An 11864-nucleotide genomic window follows, 5' to 3' on the forward strand; every position below is an offset into this window, starting at 1 on the left:
CAACAAGCCAATAGCAATTGAAGGGACATAATGTTTTGGGTTTTCGCATTTTCCATATTATTATTGGTAGAAGTTAAAAGTTAAAGTTAGAAGATATTCAAAGACTCAGAGATTAATACGATAAAGACAATGATCGTACTAAGGACAGTTAGTGGTCAGACACTTTCTCCTTTCTCAATCCAGCCAATTGATTTAAGGGAATTGGGGGCTGGATAGCTGGGATCTTACAAAGCTTGTTACACATTGCTGCCTGTATCCTTGTTGTATATGTAATACTAAACCTTGTTCTTTGGTGTATTTCTGTATGTATTAGGAAATTCTGCACTAAGCCAGCTAATGATGATACCAAAGGTGTCGTTGCCCCTGCTCTTCTCTGCCCCGATCTCAAAAGGCTACTTGATGAAGATGTTGAAGCCAAGCACATGGCTACCTACAAAAGTTCCCCACCACCGTCATCAAAAATTGTTATTCGTGAACTGCAGTATACAGGGGGGACGGGTGCGCCGCGACAGCCATGACTGGTAACACGGCATCAGTCATGTGAAGACCAGTACCCCTCAAGCTGTTAGCTTGGGATAGCACCTCTGATGCTGCATATGTGTTAAAAAAATTTATCTAGGGGGGAATGTTAAGGGTTAATACTAAAATCAGAGTTGAAGTTTCGTTTTATCCATTCAATGTAAGGTTTCGTTTCTCCGTTTTTGTTGCTGTAAGATAAATTTTTATAATTGGCATGGGATGTCATGAAACCAGATTGTTCTCATCAAGTGCAAAGATAAGGGAGGTGGGAATGTTAAACTCTGAAGAATATGCCATTATACTACTTTCTATTTGGATACGGACATATATGTAGTTTCCGGTTTTCTTGCAATATTATTGGCTTATAAAGTGAAATGATGCTATTGGTAGTTGAGAACCTTGCATAATTAAGCAAAAGATTATAAAAGATGTAACTAAAATAAAGGGGCTTAGTGATCTGCCTCGATCCTCCCGTACAGAGATCCCAGTCTCCGTGTGGTCATTTGAGTTGCTAGCAACACTGGAATAATTTGGAAATCACTGGCTCAACCGTGAAGGGTTAATTTCGCCCTCCCAAAATAACTACCTAGACAGTTTTATTATTGTAGAGTTGTCTCTCTCGAGATCTAACAACCCATCCATTTCCTTTTTAGTGAGGTTGTGGAATCTCCGTTTTTTAGTCCTATCAAGTTCCATCAGATCCCTAGAGAGACCAAATTCAAAAAAACATCTATAGCGCTAACATCATTATTGGTGTGTGGCATGCGCTTACTCTTGTTTTTTAATTTTGAAAAGGGTCCCTTGCCCTGTTCATGCGGATCCACATCCCCCAAGTGATACAAAAATCTAACGTCATTTAATAGATCTTCATCAATCCCAAGTTCAGCGCAACTTTTTTTATCGGCATTAATGAAGTGCTTTTTCCACTTCAACCTCCGTACAAACAGATTAAGATCTTTAGTGGTTTCAAAACATTCAAAATCAGAGGTAGGCACAAATGACATGCCCTTGCTTAGGACCGCCATCTGTTCTTTATTGACAGATTTTGAGGACAAATTAATGATGTGCTTATTCAGTTGGCGTTCCAGCTGTTGAACCTGCTCCTTAGAGGGTAGTTGGAGTCTAAAAAATGTTCTCTCTGTGGTGAGCCTCGACCCACTCCCCTACCCCCGCGTGGACCACCTCTCCCTCTGGCTCTCCCTCTACCATGTTTAAATCTAACCTCAGAGTCAGAATATTCCGCCTCCGAGGAGGATATATCGATTCCTTGTGGTCGGGTAGGTTTAGTATTTGTAACCGTGTATGCTTTGTTTTCACGGAACTCCTGCAAATCTCGAATAAAATATTTGTGTTTCCTCTCCTTTAAATGATATTGAAATTTCTCTATTGTGCCCTGTAAGTTAGACTCTTTTAGGGCAAAATCTGTCTCTGTTGAAAATTTTTTGGTTACTTCAACCTGTTCCTTGAGGCGTTTGTTAATATTATTTAACATAGATTTCTCCTCATCGAGGAGTATCTTCATTAGCCTCAATGAGCTATCCGTTGCCTCTTTTTCAAGTTTTGCCAGCAATGCTGAATATCTATACCTGTAACCAAAATTAACGGAGATTCTAAGGTGCCGGGGTACTATCCCTGCTTTAATATAACTTTCCAAACTTTGTACCTCCCACCAGGATGTAATCTATTCTTTATATACTTTAGTCAATTCCTTAAAAGCTGCACTGAATGATGGTATGTATTTTTTCTGTGTGAAAATGCCGTCTGAAAATACGTCCTTTGCTTCATTCATCCATTGATTAATGTCTATTCCTGTGGATAGGAATCCTGCCATGTCCACATAAATCAAAATATATAGCAAGGGTGAATATACCAATATCAAGATGTATTCTATGTAGCAAATTGGTACGGGCTGGTTTGTTAACACTTAACTTTTAATCATCCTTTAAAAAACATATATAATGTCAACAAATCTGCCATACAAAGTGCTCGTGCATATACAATGACAAACTATTCAATGCCGCCTCATAATAACCTATACAAGGACAATACAGCAGTCATTGTATTATATTGTGCCTTTTTCCGCACCCACACCTCGGATTTTCAAATAACATGCGTAGTAGGCTTATGTCCCCGAACATCAACTCCACGGAGACAGCCTATATTTTGGTCTTGCTTTTAAAATATTCAGGAGGCCGTAATGGCACAGTGAGTAATAAAAAATGTAGAGTAGGACCCCCCACATGAGATTGCCTTGGCGCGGCGGGGTGGCTCAATGTATTGATCAATATTTTGCCAAATGTCTCATTTTGATTACAGTTAGGTGTCAATATGTGCATTGCACTTCATGTTATGCGTTCTGACCATCGGCAGTGCTGGCTTCTCTCTTTTTATATTTGTATATTTCCACAAAAGCTGTCCTTATACGGTATGACGGTTCACTATGCTCTAATTTCATCCATATAGAACATTTTATAAAACGTAAGAGAGTGAGCCAGTGTACAATATCAAACACCCACAGAGCACAGTGTATGCAAATTCCCTTTAAATCACTGCATATATGACTCTTTACTGGTGCATAGAGAAAAATGACATTGTACTTATCTCATAGCGAAACCCAAATTCTGCTCACTACCAGGGGGCTCCACACTTCAGCATAACATCAATTGCTGGGTAGCTCGATTCCCTCTGAATGTCTCCCAACGCGTTTCATCTACCACAGATTCATCAGGGGAGTAGTGACATTTAGTCAGGTGGCATAGCGCGCCATATCGCCTTCTAATTACCTTTTATATGTTCAGAACACCCGCGGTCTATCCCTGTTTCCGGACGCCAGGGATGGCACTTCCAGTTTTTCCACCGCTCAGGCTCTCAGGTGCCCCTCCTGCCCCACTTGCTGGGCATGTCCTAGAGCCAGAAATGTCACATCCGGTGCTCACGTCATAGCCAAATCCCATGCCCCACTTCCTGGGTCCGTCCTGCAATCGGCGACGTCACATCCGGTTATAGCAGCGATGTGTTGAAAACACACCGCGCTCATGTGACTGGCCCGTGCCCATGGAAACAAGCCGCTATCAACATGAATATAGCTCAAGTGCACAGCGCTTCGTTCTATAGCGGGGGAATAGGTTAAACTATCATACATCTACTCCCATTTATGTATATCGAATATTACCATTAACATAGAAGCGTGTATGATTGTGGAAATATAGGCTGTCTCTGTGGAGTTGATGTTCGGGGACATAAGCCTACTACGCATGTTATTTGAAAATCCGAGGTGTGGGTGCGGAAAAAGGCACAATATAATACAATAACTGCTGTATTGTCCTTGTATAGGTTATTATCAGGCTGCATTGAATAGTTTGTCATTGTATATGCACATATGTACGAGCACTTTGTATGGCACTTTTGTTGACATTATATATGTTTTTTAAAGGATGATTAAAAGTACAGTTATTCAGTCCCACTCCTACACTCTCCAATGGGCAAGCTAAAACACTGCACCCTTTAATCACACCTACTCTGCGCTACACCTCTTCTTCTCACTACAGGCTGGTTTGCCTGTCAGTCCACCTTCCCTACATCATCCATAGTGAGTGAGCGTGTGTGGGTTACGCCTTCTATATATACGGTGAATCGGAGAAACTAATTTTTACACTATACTCGATACAGCTTGTATCTTATTATACAGTACCTTTGTTCGACATTTAGCATTACGGTCAAATCCATACTGTGTAAGCGTCTGAGAGTGACTACGGGACTATTTATACGGAGATTTCAATTGTACCCTAAGAAATATATACTTGCTATCTTGTTATCCAGGATCTTTTTTGCAACATTTTTTATTATGGTGAAAACCAAACTGAGTGAGCGTCTGAGGGTGACTACGGAAATATATACAGATATTTTTCAATTTGGCCAACACTGTATACAGCAGAACGCTTCTGATACAGTAACCTTTTTAGCTATTTAGATTCTGGTGTAATATATACGGAGATTTACTGTTATCCATAGACTGTATAGAGCTGTATGCTTCTGATACAGTACCATATATCTGCTGGTATTTTGGGTTCATTTTCAAAAACATGAGGAAGTATGGTGGAAGAGGACGCAGATGTGAGCATGGAGGACCACCTGGTACTTGTGGTGGTGCATCTAATAGCAGCTAAGGCAGGAGGTGTTGAGCTAGCGTCATGGTGTAGCTCTGGAAGGCCTTTTCTGGGAGTAGGTAGACTGCTTTTAAAGCCAGAGTATCAGGAACTGTTTGTGGCTTACATTGCTGAAACAGCCTCCAGCTCTATCGCCTCCTCTTCTGAAGTTGTAAAAAATGCAAGCACTGAGTCGTAACTGCAGGCTTCTGGTCAGGAGCAACCCCTTTCCTTGTGTCCTTCACCCACACCAAAAGTGAAGGATGTGGAAGCACACACCTCAGATTACTCCATGGAGTTCTTTTCACATACCATGCCTGGGTTAAATAAAAATAGGGCCCATCATGTACTGGAGCAATGTAAATGGGGCAGATCAGACACTGGACCAGCATCTAAGGGGCCCATTATACACTGGAGCATTACAAATGGGGCCCATTATATATGGAACATTATTGGAGCCCATCATACACTGGAGCATCATCCATGAGGCCCATCATATACTGGAGCAATGTAAATGGGGCAGAGCAGACACTGGAGCAGCATCTAAGGGGCCTATTATACACTGGAGCATTACAAATGGGGCCCATTATATATGGAGCATTATTGGAGCCCATCATACACTGGAGCATCATCCATGAGGCCCATCATGTACTGGAGCAATGTAAATTGGGCATATCAGACACTGGAGCAGCATCTAAGGGGCACATTATACACTGGAGCATTACAAATGGGGCCCATTATATATGGAGCATTATTGGAGCCCATCATACACTGGAGCATCATCCATGAGGCCCATCATGTACTGGAGCAATGTAAATGGGGCAGATCAGACACTGGAGCAGCATCTAAGGGGCCCATTATACACTGGAGCATTACAAATGGGGCCCATTATATATGGAGCATTATTAGGGCCCATGATACACTGGAGCATCATCCATGAGGCCCATCATGTACTGGAGCATTGTAAATGGGGCAGATCAGACACTGGAGCAGCATCTAAGGGGCCCATTATACACTGGAGCATTACAAATGGGGCACATTATATATGGAGCATTATTAGGGCCCATGATACACTGGAGCATCATCCATGAGGCCCATCATGTACTGGAGCACTGTAAATGGGGCAGATCAGACACTGGACCAGCATCTAAGGGGCACATTATACACTGGAGCATTAAAAATGGGGCCCATTATATATGGAGCATTATTGGAGCCCATCATACACTGGAGCAACATCCATGAGGCCCATCATGTACTGGAGCAATGTAAATGGGGCAGATCAGACACTGGAGCAGCATCTAAGGGGCCCATTATACACTGGAGCATTACAAATGGGGCACATTATATATGGAGCATTATTAGGGCCCATGATACACTGGAGCATCATCCATGAGGCCCATCATGTACTGGAGCACTGTAAATGGGGCAGATCAGACACTGGACCAGCATCTAAGGGGCACATTATACACTGGAGCATTACAAATGGGGCCCATTATATATGGAGCATTATTGGAGCCCATCATACACTGGAGCATCATCCATGAGGCCCATCATGTACTGGAGCAATGTAAATGGGGCAGATCAGACACTGGAGCAGCATCTAAGAGGCCCATTATACACTGTAGCATTACAAATGGGGCCCATTATATATGGAGCATTATTGGAGCCCATCATACACTGGAGCATCATCCATGAGGCCCATCATGTACTGGAGCAATGCAAATGGGGCAGATCAGACACTGGAGCAGCATCTAAGGGGCACTTTATACACTGGAGCATTACAAATGGGGCCCATTATATATGGAGCATTATTGGAGCCCATCATACACTGGAGCATCATCCATGAGGCCCATCATGTACTGGAGCAATGTAAATGGGGCAGATCAGACACTGGAGCAGCATCTAAGGGGCCCATTATACACTGGAGCATTACAAATGGGGCCCATTATATATGGAGCATTATTAGGGCCCATGATACACTGGAGCATCATCCATGAGACCCATCATGTACTGGAGCATTGTAAATGGGGCAGATCAGACACTGGAGCAGCATGTAAGGGGCATATTATACACTGGAGCATTACAAATGGGGCCCATTATATATGGAGCATTATTGGAGCCCATCATACACTGGAGCATCATCCATGAGGCCCATCATGTACTGGAGCAATGTAAATGGGGCAGATCAGACACTGGAGCAGCATCTAAGGGGCCCATTATACACTGGAGCATTACAAATGGGGCCCATTATATATGGAACATTATGTGGAGCTCATCAGATACTGTATGGAACATTATATGTGACTAATTATTTGGTATGGAGAAATATATGGGGCTTATTATTCTGTATGGCGCACAATGTGGTGGCCATAACACTGTATGGAGTAATATACTGTCCTGTTTTTGAGCTGTTGTACAATTTAAAATCGATCAGTCATGTCATGTAAGCAGTGAAGTATGTGTCATTGTACTATACCTATATTTCTGTGGCGTATCGGAGCATCATGAGTTGTGGTATGTGTTAAAGGGGCGCACTGACACTCTTTGGCCCAGCGCACACGAAAACCTGGAGCCAGCCCAACAACCCCACAACTTTAGCCAATTAACCCCTAGTTTTCAATGCAAAACTATTATTAGGAAGTAAATTAAGGTTGACAAGCTTCAGTTATAAGAATTGATGTTTTTGGCATTGAAATGGGCACTGTAGATTTGTTTACTGTCTTCCACACCCTGCCGAATTTGCTTCCCCTTTGACTTGCATTGGGTTTCGTATTTCAGTCAGCCTACCCCTTTTCCCTATAGTCGGCCGATTTCGTTTGACCCGACTTTTGCAAAAGTCGGGTTTCATGAAACCCGACTCGACCCGAAAAAAGGCAAAGTCGCTCATCTCTAATGATAGGTAAACATCATCTTGGAGGTGGGACACAGCATCAGGAAAGAACATGCTCGGGAATTAAAAATTGATAGAAGAATCGGCCAGGTGGCGGTGCACTGCCCAGCAAAAGTATGAATGCAATATTCAGCAAATAATATAACCTTAATTAAAGTTCACAAATTGACAGATCACAAACCAGTTTTTGGCTCCGGACAGAAGCCTTCATCAGGTGGTAATCACTGGTTTGTGATCTGTCAATTTGTGGACTTCAAAGAAGTAATATTATTCGCTGAATATTTCACTTTATACTTTTGCTGGGCAGCGCACCGCCACCTCGACAATTCTTCTATCTACACAATGGCGCACCTTTGATAAAAAAAAGAAACTGAATTAGAAAGATTTCCAATTTTATAGACATGAATGTTCAGACTATAATGCAAAGTGTGATCCTTGAGATTTCTTTGGCATATAAACTATATTATTAGGCTACTTTCCCACAATGAGCGTTTCGTGAGTTTTTGATGTTGCATATTTTCTGCACTTAAGGTTGCTTGCATTTTTTTTAAATTATGCAGAGTAAAAAATTTACCAAAAACTAATTGTGGGCACATAGCCTTAGAGTTTCAGGCTCCTTGTTACTCTATTTTTTCGTAATGGCACCAAAACAGATACAAATAAAGTATACCTTCAACTTGATTTTGCAAAGTCTCAAATTCTCTCCTTATTATTGAATTATATAGTATCTCCCCAAAGACTAGCCAATAAGTTGCCGGCTGGTTGACCTTTGTACATCACAGCTGTAGATCAGCATCATGTTTTCCCTTAGTTTATCAATACTAAACTCTCACTGGAATTAATCTTTGATGCTTGTAGTACAATCTTCAATCCCTCTCCCCTCGTTCAGTCCATTGATGTAGGCTGTAGCCCGGGCACATTGAGACAGAGATTTTCAGGGAATTTTCCACACTTTGTAGCTACCATGTGTGCGGAACTCACAAGTTATAGGAGGTGGATTTAGTCGAGTTTTATGAACTAAATGCACAACTGGGAATTCACGCACAAAGCTCTACTTTTCAATCTACAGTTTACCTGCCAGCGTTTGCAAAGCATGCGGGACGTATAAAGGCCTGTGTAACATGAAATGAATGGAGCCCTGGAGGCCTGTTATCCCTCAATTTTAAAAGAAAGAAAAACTATTTCTTGCTGTAAGGGCCGTTAACAAAAGAAAAATGCTCCACTCGGTTGGACCTTCTGCTCCCGAGGAGCTCAGGCAGGTTTCACTTCCACTTAAGAAGAAGACGCAGAGTTTGTTAAAACAAAAAAAAAAATAAAGTAAAAAACTCCGACTGAGTACAAGCCTTTCTTCCTAAGAGAAAACTGGTGACCACGCTAAGTTCAAAGATGGATATATACTGTAAGCATCCTATAAAGAATATTATGAAAACAAATCCATACAAAGGGATCTCCATTAATTACAATTTACGCTTGAGCCATGTCTAAATCATCAACGTCATTAACTGTAACTCAAGCAGACTTACCAACTCTCCTGGAGCGTCTGGGAAAATTTCCTGAACTCCCAAAAGAGTTGGCAAGTCTCACAAGTCCCAGAATGCATGTAAGCTAGGGCCCCCAACTTTCAGATGAACATTCAGGGAAGTGGGAAATTAGGTGGTAAAGTATTTTGGATGTGTAATGAGGTGGCAGGTCCCCTCAGTCGTGCCCTCTCAACCTTTCAAATGATCCCTCGTGCACTTTAAGTAATGTATGTGTTTCTATATCAATGTATTGTAAGTTGTTATGGTGTTTCCTTTTAATGTGCTGTATCTGCCATATCTGTAATGTACCTAATAGACGCAGGGACAAAAACAGTTTACTTGTGGGTTGGGCCAGCAGCAGTAAGGCCATGGGAAGCTGTTTTTTCCCTCAAGAACTGCCTGAGACATTGGACAGAGCAGACATACATGGACACAGGGCACTGCCAGGCCTACAGGACAGGAGGGAACTGTTGCTGTGGATTGAATAAGGAAGGGGAAAGACTGCATTACAGGCCTCAGGATTCACGAAGGGCCCCTGCTTCTGTAGGGTTAATCCCGGCGCTTGGAATTCCTCCACTCTTTTGGCTGCTGCAACTGCTGTGGATGCGGTTGGAGAGTCGGACAGAGAGAGAGCAGGAAAACCAGTATTGTACTCATGCCTTTTTTCAACTTTTCCATTGTTTATTAAAGAAACGCTTTTTTTCCCTGTTGGAGTATGGTTGCCTCTTCTGCCTCTGTTTCACCTGGACTGCTGCGGCTGAAGAACAAGGTATTTCGTGAGGAAGATTGTGTTCGTCCCAACTGTCTATGTGCAAGGGACCAGGGGAGTGCTTGCTGACAGTTTGCTCAGTGGACTCTATTCCTGTACTGTGCCTTTAAGTACCCAGCTCTGACTACCCACCCCTGGTCGCCCTTGTTACACTTGGCGTAGTAGGTAGGATGGACTCCCGCAGCCTAAAGACTTATGAATCTGAAATGACAGATGTACTGCCTGAATTGAAAGAGATGGAGCTGTCAGCTGACAGCGATAATGAATTTTATGACTTTGAATTTGGGACTAGTGCTTTATTGCCTGCCGTTACAGTACTGCAGGCGGATGATAGAGACTTTGAGCAGTGGCCCGCCGCGAAAGAAGTAAAGATGGCGGACATTGCTGATTTACAAATGGTGTCTACAGCTATGGAGAAGTTGGCTGTCGTTGGTGCGAAAAATGGGGAAATTGTTGCCTTTTGGGGGCGCCATGCAGAGAATTTGGTGTCAGGAGGAAATAAGCCGCACCCTGTTGTGATGGATGCCCGCCCCCACAGTTGAACCTAGAGAAACGGGTGGAGCCATAGGAAGTGACCCCACCCACGAATGGCTGGTACCCAGGAAAGACAGACTACCTGGCATTGGATGAGGCGCCATTATTTGCTGACAAAGAGAGACACAACATGTCACACCGCCGCGGTATGGGCCGCCAAAACTGAAGGCGATCCAAGGTCTGGGTGGAGGCTGGCCTGCAGTACGAGGACAGAAGGTTTAGAAGAGCAGCCCTTATCCTGATTGCCGACTTTGCTACCCACTGAGGCCAAGGACTATGAAGAGAAAGGACCAGCAGTACCGCGACGGAAGCCCGCAGGTGAACCGGAGATGCTGGAGGCAGTCCTGCGAGGCATCATGTCGGCCGCAATTGTTGGACCCAGCGACCACACCAACTGGATAACGTTGGGTGCAGTGGTGAGTAAAAACTCCCCATTGGACTTTCCTGTCGTCTCGTCGGCGCCTTACCTGCTTCACGTTGTCCCACCGTCCTCACCGAAGCTGTTCCGTGGGTCCTTATCATCGGCTTCAGCAGCATAGGCCCCAGAGCTTCCTCAGGCCATGCCAACACCTGTGGTGAAGGTGTGGAGGAGCCTCGTGCAGCTGCAGAGGAGCCCTATGTGCCTACGGAAGCCGAGAGGAAACACAAAGTGATCCGGGAGAAAAGACGACGGGAACTACAGTGTCCGGGGGGAGGAACAGCAGCAGGCCAGATGACCCATGGCCTCTTCAGGTACCTTGAGCTGTGCAGGGGCTATGGCTTCCTGCAGGAGTTAAACACTGGGGCTATACTCTATTTGAATGTCATGTCCCTCATGTTCCGCGGTCCTCTCCGGCAGGGGGACTATGTGGATTTCATCCAAAAACAAGGGCCTCGAGGGCCTTAAACTGTGGCCATAAGAATGGCCTCTGACTTGGAAACCAGTCCACCACAGGGGACCCCACAGGTGGAACAGCCGGCTGCTGCGGCCACAGTTGTCCTGGCTTCACAGGAGCAAACGGTGCCTCGGAGCAGTGAGGTGGCTGTGGAGGTGTTTACAGAGCCAGAGGCTCAAGGAGCTGCAGGAACACCACTGGAGGGAGTGCGGAGCCGGAAGAATGGTGGGGACGACTCCTCCTCCAGTGGGTCCTTAACCAATGTGTACATGGTCGTGCAGGGCCCCCATGCGGCCCACTATGCAACACAGCGACTGTGTCCAGACTGATGCGGTTCCTTTAAGAAAAGGATGTTAATAGATGCAGGTTGCACCCAACTGTTCTGCGCCCCCAAGAGGGCAGTTAGCCCTGCATGGCGCATGAAGGTCAATGGCGCCTAATGTGGCCTCATGTTAATGGCCGCAGTTTGTTTTCTCCTCCCAGTTTCGTTTGCACCCATTGGTGCCTTCCTTACTGGATCACGGGACCAAGACCCCATGGGGGTTAATGATGGTGGACTGCTGGACTGCATGCCCCTGAACGTTATCCCCATACGTACCCTTGGACTGGCCC

This window comes from Dendrobates tinctorius, unplaced genomic scaffold (assembly GCF_039654945.1).
Source record: "Dendrobates tinctorius isolate UK_male_01 unplaced genomic scaffold, ASM3965494v1 ptg000086l, whole genome shotgun sequence".
NCBI classification, from domain to species: Eukaryota; Metazoa; Chordata; class Amphibia; order Anura; family Dendrobatidae; genus Dendrobates; species Dendrobates tinctorius.